We start from the raw sequence: 12,009 nt of genomic DNA, 5'->3' as shown, positions 1-12,009 counted from the left end.
AGTCTATGCACGCTTGCAAGCATCTGCTAGTCAAGTAACACAGTATCTGTGCCATTTTAAACAGATATAACTAATTTCAAAAGGGAGAAACTCAATTTTTTACAGCAGCTTTTTACATGCAGAAAACTGAAACAATTTATTCTTACAGTTAACTGCTCCAGTATATAGCACCACATATTCCTGTATTTAAAGGCAGAAATCTATCAATTGCTTTATGAAAAAGTTGTCCACAATAAAGGAATCTGGAGTCTTTGGCTCTTCAACAATTCCTAAACTACACTTACCACTTGCATTTATTTTTCCTTAAAGAAGTAGTATATTAAGGGTTAGCATTGTACTATTAAATACTATATTTAATTTCACCTCTGACTACCTCTACATTTAATTTCGTCTCTGATCTTTATGCATTAAAGAATAAGTAAACCTTTTTTTGTTTCTATCAGTAAAATTACTCTAAACAGCCTCCAGAATTACCTCAGTTAGAAGTTGATAGTTTCCTTTGCTTCCTTGTGCAGAGTGAAACCCCGCCCCCACTTCCAGTTCAGGTCTCTCATCAAAAAAAACCCTGCTAATGCACAGACTGGCTCCTGCTTCCTCCAGGCATGCCCAGAAGGCTCTCCAGGTTGACAACAGCAGTCAAATTGAAGAGAGAGCTGAACAGGAAGTGGGCGCAGGCTTCACTCTGCACAAGGAAGCAAAGGAAACAATGAACTTCTAACTGAGGAACCAGGTCAGACAGAATGCTGCGACAAAGGTAGGTAATTCTGGAGGCTGTTTAGAGTAATTTTACTGATAGAAAAAAAAAAAAAGCTTTAGTTATTCATTGACAGATGCATGGTCCTGCATATCTCAGTTCCCCATTTTATGTGTTATTTTATGTCACCACATATTTTTAATTTGGACACAGAATGCAACAAAACCTTTCAGATACAGTTGTATTATTTGGGAAAAAGGTTCCCTACCACCCCTGGACACAATAGCCCACTATTCTCTAACACCTGTCTAAGCAGTGTAGGCTAGTCCAAAATAAGGAGAAACTTACTTATACACCACAAGCCAGAGGAACCTCAGTACATCACTCATTTTATAAGCCCCTGGGTTGAAGGGTTGAACCACCTTACTGGCTGGCACTACAGTTTTTATTTCTGGATTTCTTGCAGTCACCCACTGACTTATGGATATTTTATTCCTAAGCTAGTCATATTTGTACCAATATAACCGTAAAAAGTCATTTGTTTGGTGTGGGTATGCTGGTTGGTACATAGAGACCTGTCAGGATTTTCCAAAGTTATCAGTTGGTTTGTTGATCATAGCTTATTGTGCACAAAATGTTATTCTGTTTGTTTTTATATATGAAAAGGGTAGGCTGCCATATTGCTTACACTTGCTGAGTGTAATAATGAAAAGATATAATTATTGCTTAATGCAAACTGTCACATACAGGTCCAATCGTCTAAGCCTGGAATAGCATTATTTGGAAATTACTATGATATGAGTAAGGCAAATCCAATATTGGTTTCCCACAGACTGCATGGGTTAAAATTCTGATGAGTCTTACTTTTCACTGATAGTTTCCAACTATCATTACTTTAAAAAGGCAGCCCCTGGCTTCATTTTCCTATTCTCTCTCAGGAAGAGATAAGTATTTCATGGTATCTCTGATAACAGCAAGCTTTTTATCTAATGGCTGGCAATTATAATGCAGTCTTGTAATCCCCAGAAAACACTAACACTTAGAAAAAGAAGATGCTAAATGGAGCAACAGAAATGGATATCACTTTGTACCAGTCAAAAGAGATAATCTATAATGCACATGATGATGAAAGTTCCCTATTACCAAGTTTATTGATTTAGGCTGCAAAATAGACAATCATTAAATCACAACTGTTGAAATAGTTCATCAAAAATCAACATTCTTCACTTGATATTAGCAGGATTTCCATTCAGCTACAAGTGAGGTTGGGCAATGTTGGCCACTTGGGCCTGGACTGAAGCCAGGGTTACATATCACCTACACAGATGTTTAATTAGTTTAAGCACAAGAATATACAGTGGTGTGGAATGACATATTTCAGAGCATTTTTATTGATAAACAACCGAATGGCATCAAACTTTAGGTTCATGTGCAGCCCCTCACTCAAAAAAAACTATATTGTTAAGCTACTAACAGTTTTTAAAAGTCTGAAACTCCACAAAAAGGGGAGTGATCTACCACTTCAAAACTCGTTTCTCCTAGATGTTTCCATTCCACAATTCTCTTCACTTTGAGGCTTGGTGTGATCAATGCCAGAAAACACAAGTGAGTTCCCAATCACATTTTCTGGCTCGCCAGGTTTCAGATGAAGAGCATTATTTCTGAAAAAAAATATTGCCGATTATCCCAAGCTTGATGATCTATATATGATGTAAATCAGCCCCTAAGATCAGGTAACTGAAAGCAGCACTGAGCATGTGCAGAAAATCAGCAAACAGGGGTTGCCTTTGTCTGATACAAAATTGTATACAGTATTTCTAGCTACTTCTTTAAATTTTACTTCTCTTTAGATTGAACATGTGATCTGCTGCACTATGATCATTCTTTAGCTAAAATTTGGGGCACATTTATGAAAGCTCAGGAAAAAGAAAAATCTGATTCGCATGAATGAGCGTTCATAAATGTGCCCCTTCGTGTAAGAAGTCAACCAGCCTGATCCACTCAAGTACCACAGGTAATAACCCCAAAAGGTTGCTCTCAATTCCAGGATTTCCCTTTTATACAATGTGTTGAAACCGGTTAATTTTTATTTTAGAGTTATTTTTATATGCTAAAGTTTTGTTGAAAGTACTTGTTTTTATTGCTACATGTTCTCTAATTCTTGACAGTAATATGCTCTGTTTGTGCTATTTTAAAATGTAGTAGAGATGCACCGAATCCAAATTTTTTGGATTTAGGCTGACTACCAAATCCTCTGGAAATGATTCTGAACTCTAATCTGCATGTTTAAATTTGAGAAAATACATCAAAATTGCATCAAATGTGAACAAAAAATCTGGCTGAATTATGCAAAAATCCTGAGATTTAGGAGATACATATGCATGACTTGGGCCAAAGAATACATGTAATGCATTAATCAATATAAAAAATAAAAATATTTTTCCTATCCAGGGACACATAAAACAGAATGGTCATTTTAACCAGATGATGGTTAAAATGAATTTAGATTTATTCCAGATGGTAAGAGGGAAATAGATATTTTTGAGCTTCCTTGGTTTTGGGATATGAGATTATACATTATAAAACTAGCAGTAAGCCTCTTAGCTTTGACACAAATACATCTGTCACAGCATAGGCAAGCAAATAAAGAACTAGCATTTGGAGCAAATTCCAGTAGCACTGCAGTTTATGGTGTGTCTACGGGCAAGGGCTGCTGCTAACATACAGTATGTTACAGTGTGTTAAATGCATATCAAATGGATAGCTAAAGTGGAAGTAAAAGAAGTACAATGGCCAGAATCAAACTGTAAATGTGGTATCTGAATTAGGTGCTTGATTCTGAATGATTTTCATTTCTTCTGTAGATATCCATAGTAAGCCTGCACTTACACCTAGTCAATTGAATATAACCCCCTGCATTCAGCTATTGTGTCTAAACACTACAAATTGCAAAATGCCACATCAGGCCTTTAAAATAGCAAACATAAAAAATACATCTTAACTAGCATTTAACTAGCAATTAAAGTGATGCTAACAGGGTGGTGAAACATATAAATGTATTCAAAATTACCTACTTGCCTAGTTCTCCAATTTTTATCTCAAAAAGTTTTTAAATTTATTAACAAAACCCTTCCCCATTAATATGAAACAACAGGCCCCTCAGAGTGGCATGGGAAAAACTCACTTCTCCTGAGGTCTGGCTCTTGCCAACTGGTACCTCACTGTAGGTAACACAATTGTATTACCTATATTACCTAGAGTGGCAATTCATCCTAGATCGATAAAATTCAAAAATACCTCTCTAGACTCAAAACTTCCACTATGGACAAATAAAAGATGAAGGCCCCTACTATCTGCTATACTCACTACACACAGAGCATGGCCATCTGTCCTTAACTGTTTAGGCTCTAATTTCCTTAAACATCTCCAAAATGCTGGCAATGGGGTACCTCCCATCTTAGAAAAACTCTTATTCTGGCCCTGACCAGGTATTAAACACTTTGGAGATGTCATTCATGATTCCAGGTTTTCAACATATCAGGGACTCTCTTTGAAATATAGTAACCAAACATCCCACTTTACAAATACTTTCTGTTCAGATGTGTTTTCCACACCTAATTCTTCTCCCTAAGCCCCACCCCCCACATACCCTACAACTGAAATACACCCTACACTCTCCTCTAACCATTAAATTAATCTCCATACTATATCAGATTCTTAACCTTTGAGCTATTTGACCTTATGAAGGACAGGTGGCTCAGTGTCATACCTGATTTACTTAAAAGGACTTAAAAGGAGAAAGAAAACCAATAACTGCTACAAATTTTTGATCTCCACTAGAGACAGACTGATTTACAGTATGGGAAACAGGCTAGATACTGACTGCCCCTGTGGTCTTAACTGCAGACTTTATTTCATATAATTTGGTCCTCTGTTTGGTGAATGACCTGACATTCCCACACACAGGGCCAGGGTTATGACTTCTTGAGCCTTCGGCTAAAGCAATCATAAAGGAACTCTTTGAGGTTTTTTTTCCCCGAGCAGGCTTTTTTAAATAATAAAAAGTTTGGTAGCTTTTAGGTGCCGTACTACTTTAAGAAAGCCCACTCGGGGAAGAAAACCTAAGGCGGTATTTTTACCCAAAACCCTGTGAGTTCTTTAACTCATGCAGGGTTTCCTTTATGATTGTTTGAGCTGAAAGCACCCAACTTTGTATCTTGAGTGTATTAGATACATTGTCCTTACTTAGGGCTGGGCGGTATGACCAAAAATTTATATCACGGTATTTTTCAAAATTATATCAGTGTCACGGTATTTGACGGTATTTTTTTTTTCCATGCATGATTAGGTGTTAACCCCATTTCCAAATAAATTAGAGAATAATTACTGCAGTATTGAAAATCAGAGTCAGGCAAGCGAAGGATCGGCAACAGAAAGTCGTAAGGTAAATCAGGCAGGCTTAGTTTCCCAGGCAAGGCCGCAGACAACATAGCACAGGAGGAGGCGTTTGATAGCTTTAAATACCCCCCACGCATGCGACAAAAATCAAAACAGGAAACTTCTCAGTTTCCAGTATAATTTCTATTTTATTTTTTTCATTTAATTGTAACAAAATACAATAAAAATTGTACATTTAAAAAAAAAAAAAGTATAAAGCATAACAGGAGCTAGAAACTATAGAGTTGAATGTCCTAGTTATTTAAAGAGATGTTGTGGAAGACATGTAGCTTTGTGTTAGTTACTATACTGTAAAGAATTCTGTATGATGAGCATAGGAGTTTGCTATTTAACAGAAGCATCACATCTGGGGCAACTTGGACATTTGTCAGATCCCTGTGGGAATAAAACCAATTAGAGTTTCTTTACTCTGTATAAAAAGCTGACATCTTCCTCACTAGGAAGAACCTTTTAGTTTCCAAGTGAGTTAGGCTCAAGTTCACATAAAAGCACCAATATAAAAGTCAATCATTTATTAGTTACATTGCCTCCAGCCTCACAAGCAAGGAATGATTTCATTTACTCAAATGCAGAGCCTGCAGTGTAAAGCAGTACTTGTATGAAGCTTTAATATTTCACTTACATTGAGCATTATAAACACTTGCTTTGAGAAAAACATCCGGAAAATAGAAAGATTATCCCCTTCATAAAAAGGCAAAAACATTTAAACCAACAGAGAAGTGTAAAGAACACAATCAATTATGTCTGCATTAGAAAAACACAAAGAGAAATAATTTACCTCCTAATTTAAAGAAAAGAACAAGAATATTAGAAGTCACAGAAACCTATTCAGCCTATGCACAGGAGATAGCCTGGACAGAAATTTACGAAATACAAATTAACATTAAGAATAACATTGTAGCCTTACAGAGCAACAGTTTTTGGCTGCTGGGTTAAGTGTGCCCCTCCAAAAATACCTTTGCATTGAAGTTAATGTAAAACTCCATTAATGCTTACATAATTTTACAAAACTAAAGAAATAGTACAAACACCTAGAAAACACTCAGCAATTACTGTAGTTCTGGTCAACTTTGTTTCTCTAAATTACCACAGGCAAGGATCTATAATTCAATATATGTGGGACCTGATGTTTTCTGGAGAAGAAAACTTTCTGTGGTTTGGGATCACTGTACCTTAAGTCTGCTAAAAATAATTTAAACATTAACAAAACCATCAGGAGTACTTGGCTATCACTATAGATACATGCAGCTTACTTACCCTTAAGTATAAGATATTGTTTTATTAATACAAAGAAAAAGGAATTAAGGAAAAGTTAAACTTATTTGTTTTAAACAGACTCTATTGGATGTGGACATTTGGACATTTCCAGATAAGAGATACCATACCTGTACACTGGAGTAAAACTTTCAACTCACATTACACTCATTTGCCTTACTCCTCAGTAACACAACTTTCACATTTTGGGAGGTTTTCATGATGCCAGTGAGAATTCACTTGCATATCTAAATGAATCCACTTTTGTTCAACTCTATCCATGGCACGCTGAGCTTACAGTATCCTGGCAATAATATATCTTGCCATCATTGTAAAAACAAGATCCATTAATGCCTACATTTCCAGTCCTTTCCTGGGCACAGTGTAAACAAACATGAATTATTAAAGCTGCTCTGCTCCAAGCAGCTTTAGCAAGTAAGCAAAATGAGGCATTACTGACCAATCTGTCAATGAGAAAAAATTGACAACATTCTCAAAGAATGTAAATATTCCAATAAATATTTTTAAATGTGGTAACTTCCAAGAGGTTACAGTAACTAAAAATATGCATTAAAAAAAGGTATACTTACTATATTTCGATGATGTGTAGCAGCTCAGGATGCTTTTTTTTGACAATATAAATTTATTGAAAAATACACAATGAGTCTTAATATAGCTATACTATTGCTTCTGTCTGATGAGCAAGCTTTATTCCTGCCTAAGCATCCTGTTGTGCACTTTGAAGAAGCTGAATTATTTAATAATATGTGTTAGCTGTTAAAATGAATTGAAATCAAGTCAAGAAATACATGAGACAGGGTGAAATGGCGTTTCTACAAGAGTTTCCAGTGAACTGGAATAAAATCAGGAAACATTAAAGGACATGTCAACCCCAAAAATAATGTTTTGCCTAATAAAAAAAAGTTTAATTCTAAACACCTTTGCAATATACATTCATTACAAATTTGTAATGGAGTTTGAGTTATTTATATATATATAACTGCTATAAAAAGCAGTGTTTGCCTGTCATTTCTATACTCTGCCCTGGTGGGTCTGGCGTTTGAAACAATGAAACAAACGACAGCAGATTTTACAGATCTGTCTTGCTGGTGGAGCCTGGCACTTGCAACAAGTAACAACCAGGAGTTCAGCAAATGCTTTCTGTAGCAATTATATTTACAAATAACTTTTAAAGCGCTAATCATTTTTAATAAATTGATATTGGAAAGTTGCTTACAATTATGTTTTCTTTTATTAGGCAAAAAACTATTTTTGGGGTTGACGTGTCTTTTTAACGAAAACTTACAGTTAGAAAATGCAGCGCGCACTGCGCATGGAGGTGCAATATACTTATTGTACAGCGCTGCGGAATATGTTGGCGCTTTATAAATAAATGTTAATGTAAAATGTAATGTAATATGAGCAGTTTCTTGCATGAACAGAACATTTTAAATATCCCCCACAGCACCTCAATGGGATTTTGAGTCTTGTTTGACATAACAGAACCTAACATTTTTTTGTTTCAGTCATTGCTTTGTGAACTTACAAGAATGTTCTGGGTCACACTACACTATAGTCGCCTATGGTGTATTTTTATGTATGTATATTTTTATATATATATATAGAGCCCCTTATGTATGCAGAACTATATTGCAATACACATGCATTGCACATCAGATTTTTTGCCTGCACGTAACTTATATTTAAGATAAAACTACATTTCTGAAACTTCACTGTGTGTTGCATTTTTTACAACAGTGCTCTTAAGTTTTCTATGGGTGAATTCCTATTTTAGCATCTTAAAGAGAACCTTTCATGCACACATAAAAAGCTGAATTAAAAAAGGCCTTTGCAAATTAAACATGAAACCCAATTTAGGTCTTTAAACATCCATACCACGTATTTACACATTTGCGCTATCAATCATTTATTGCCTTCCCCTCCTCTTTGCCTTAGAGGTGTGCCAGTTAATTACTTTCACTTTCCATTTAGCACGTCCTAGATTTCACCACACTCCTCAGATTCCCCCTTCTTCTTTATTGACTATTATAGTGTAGTCTGTGCATTGGCATGGGCATTAGGTCCCCCATTAAGGCACATACACAGAGTTTTGGGGTGATGCAAAACTTGCCTTAACAGCATCAAGAAAATGGCATCTGCCTGTTTGCTGTGATTATAAATTTTCCAAGAAGAAAAAATGTAAATAATTAATATACTGTATGTAAAGTTTATTTTACTAACATGATAAAAAAGAATCTGGAATTGTTTTGTATTGAGACATGTGCCCTTTAAAATATTGCAGAAACTCTAGATAATAATAAATAATAATACAATATATTTATAAAACAGACATTCTGCATGTAGTAAGTAAATTACTGTCATAAGTGCCTAATCCTGTTTTATATATATGGAAACACATCTATATATATTAGTATAGACTGGGTCATGTTGAAACCAATCATGTATTTCTATTATTAAAGGAACAGCAGGAACATACACTTCTATCCATTATTTATATTTAGATCTTCCTTAATCTGAAAAAGATTACAGATGGAAAATTTATGCTAATCATTAATACTAAAGAAAATGGACATATGTGATCTCAGCGATTATGAATGTATGTATTACCGGTATATTAAGAAATAAGTGCTTTAAAATGTTAGACATAATGCCATCTAAATTATATATTGGAAATACAATTTGTTGCTGTTATCAAGCCTCTAGGGAAATGTTTTTATTGGGGTTTATCTACTATCAGCTGGGGGACATCTGCACCAGAGCTGTAACCCATAGCAACCAGAGATTTGCTTTTGTTATTTTTTTGGCGGCAGACTATTATTATCCTTTATTTATATACCACCAACAAATTTTTTACACATCATTTTACAAAGGTTGTATCTCATGAAAAATGAAGCACCCAAAGTAAACCATACATATGGCAACAACTAACAGATTGCAGGTAATGCCCTGTTTGGAATCCAACCCTGGTGGCCAGGAACGCAAAGCAGAAGTGGTAATCACAGAGCTACTATGTCTATGTGGAGTGCGCAACCTTCTCTGCATCCAGCAGCGGAGATGACCCGAAGACTGTTTTTAACACCTGGGATGACCCCTAATAATTTTTGGACATGCCCTTTGGCTTGTGCAGTGTCCAGCTGTCTTTCAGGACGATACCAATGACACCTTTTGCTATCCTGTCGAATATGTATGTATGTATGTATAACTTTATTTATAAAGCGCCACAAGGGTACGCAGTTGAAGATTGTCTTTCTTGTATATATTATATCCTCTTTTGGCTCTGAAATGGATGTAGCCCTGCAATGGCCCTCTTCCTGGGCTTTGCTAACTTCTCTCAGATTATTGATTCCACCACTTCCTTCACCAAGAAGAGTTCAAAGATTTATGATAACCTGAGGCCGAGGCTGGCTTTAATAAGTTTCAGCACACCTTAAGTTCTGCTCTGGCTTATTTTGATACTACTCGCCACTTTACTCTGGAAATTGATGCCTCTGATATTGGAGTCTGTGCTACTTTATTCAAAAATACTAGATTTAAAAGCTCTGCGCCATCTTTTCCTAAAAACTGGTACACTGGCAATCAAAAACTACTGGCTGTTAAATTTGCCCCGAAAAATTAACATTTTAATTAACATGTTAAGAATGTTAATATCACTGGGTCATTTTCTTCTCAAAATTTAATTTTAGAAACTCCTAAGACTAATGCCTTATCCAGGACCTTTTCTTTTGAAAAATATTTTGCCCTCCATCACACCCATATCATGCCTCCTGAATGTGTTATTGATCCTGTGGCCGTGCCCACTCCTACTCCTGTGTACAGGACAGTACACAAGATTTTTTTTTTCCAATTATTTTTAATTACAATTCAAGTTTAAAGTATCACTTTTGAGCCTCTTGGGAGGCTATTTTCTTAGGAGTAGTTCAGTTGGGGGGGGGAGGCAAAGATTCTGTAAAATGTTATAATATTAAACATTACTCAATATATTTGCTTACATTCTTCTGATGTTGTGGATAAATATTAACTAATGTAGAAAATGTTTACAGAGTCTTTACAAAGTAAACCTGGTTTGCTGAGCTGTTACTGGAAAATTCCAAAAGGTGGAAAATAAATCTTGTAAAAGCAGTAACAAAATAAGCATGCTGAAATAACTGAACAAATGTAAGGATTTTTTCCATTCTTCCCATGCCCCACATTAAAAACATACAGAAAAATGAATTGACCATAATGTTTGAATGTGATAGGGATTTTACATTCCCCTGGGGCAGGGCTATTTGAAAACAGGGAACTAAAAAAAAATGTTTAGGACACAGGTGTATTTTTAAATAATATATTGGTATCTCCACCCACCCAGGTCTGAGATCTGCTTTCCTCAAAAAATATTGCCGGCTAAATAAAAGAAAGCAAATTTTTATATTATCAGAATCTTTGTGTAAAGTTTCTCCTTCAAATTAGTCACGAGTGTTCCCTTACTAATGAACAAAAAAATCCTACTTGTGAACAGGGTATATCTTTACTTTATGCTACTGAGGACTATGACATGTGGTAAATCATGACATGATGCACATGAAAAGCAGTAAAGTAAAATGACTAGCACAATGCAAAATCCTGCAGGCAAAATCCTTATTACAAGGCTCATATATATGTGTGTGACTTGGTTTGATGGCAGACAAAGACAAAATCTGAAAACTGTTTAAAAGACAAATTAAAAAAACTGGAGATAGTCATTGAATAAGGCAGAAAATCAGACAAATTTATCTCTATCTAACTTTTATTTTGTCTCAATATTACCACTTTTGTGAATTACCCCCCTATATGTTTTTTGTGTGTGTGTTTTTAAGCACTGATCCATAATAATATTGTACATTTTTGCCAGTTTCACATTTTGGGGAGTGAGAGATTGGCTACAGGAGGCCTAAGGTTTAGAGATACTGCCTATGTACATTTATAAGCTCTATTACAAAGGCAGCTAAATAAAAAGCAGATAGGCTGCTTTGACAGCATAAACCAAGTTATTCAGTGCCAGAGGTCAGTCCTTGACACTAAAAGCAGCAACTTGTAGTCACAAAAAAACTGCATAATACAGCAAAAAGTAATCTGTTTATGACTGCAGTTTTGATATATATCAACAGATATGTGTATATATTACATGCATGAATTTTGCATTAAATATAACTGATTAGTCTAAAACGCATCAATTAATAGAGCTTCTCCATCAGAATCCTACATTTAAACCTGTTTTTTTATATTTCATTTTGAAGTTTCACATGGAGCTAGCCATATTCTTCATTTCCAAGGGTTCTCACATCCATGTGACCTGTACTCTGATAAACTTCAGTCACTTTACTGCAAGTTGGGGTGATATCACCCCCATCCCTTTCCCCCCAGTAGCCAATCAGCAGAACAATAGGAAGGTAGCAAGATAGCAGCTACCTGACACCTGTGCCAGATATCAGAATAGCACTCAAAAGTAAAAAATCCAAGTCCGGCTTGGGACTCCTCCAATTACATGGGAGTAGGAGAAACAATAGGTTATCTGAATGCAGTTCTAATGTGTAGCACTGGCTCCTTTTGAAAGCTCAGACTCA

General features: G+C 35.6%; 1 protein-coding gene across 2 annotated transcripts in view; it reads right to left on the bottom strand.

The window, feature by feature from the left end:
* ankrd27 (ankyrin repeat domain 27) overlaps window positions 1-12,009 on the bottom strand; it is a 55,513-nt gene that overhangs the window by 41,718 nt on the left and 1,786 nt on the right. The window lies entirely within an intron of this gene.

This window comes from Xenopus tropicalis, chromosome 4, assembly GCF_000004195.4.
Source record: "Xenopus tropicalis strain Nigerian chromosome 4, UCB_Xtro_10.0, whole genome shotgun sequence".
NCBI lineage: Eukaryota > Metazoa > Chordata > Amphibia > Anura > Pipidae > Xenopus > Xenopus tropicalis.
This window is presented reverse-complemented; position numbering and strand designations above follow the sequence as displayed.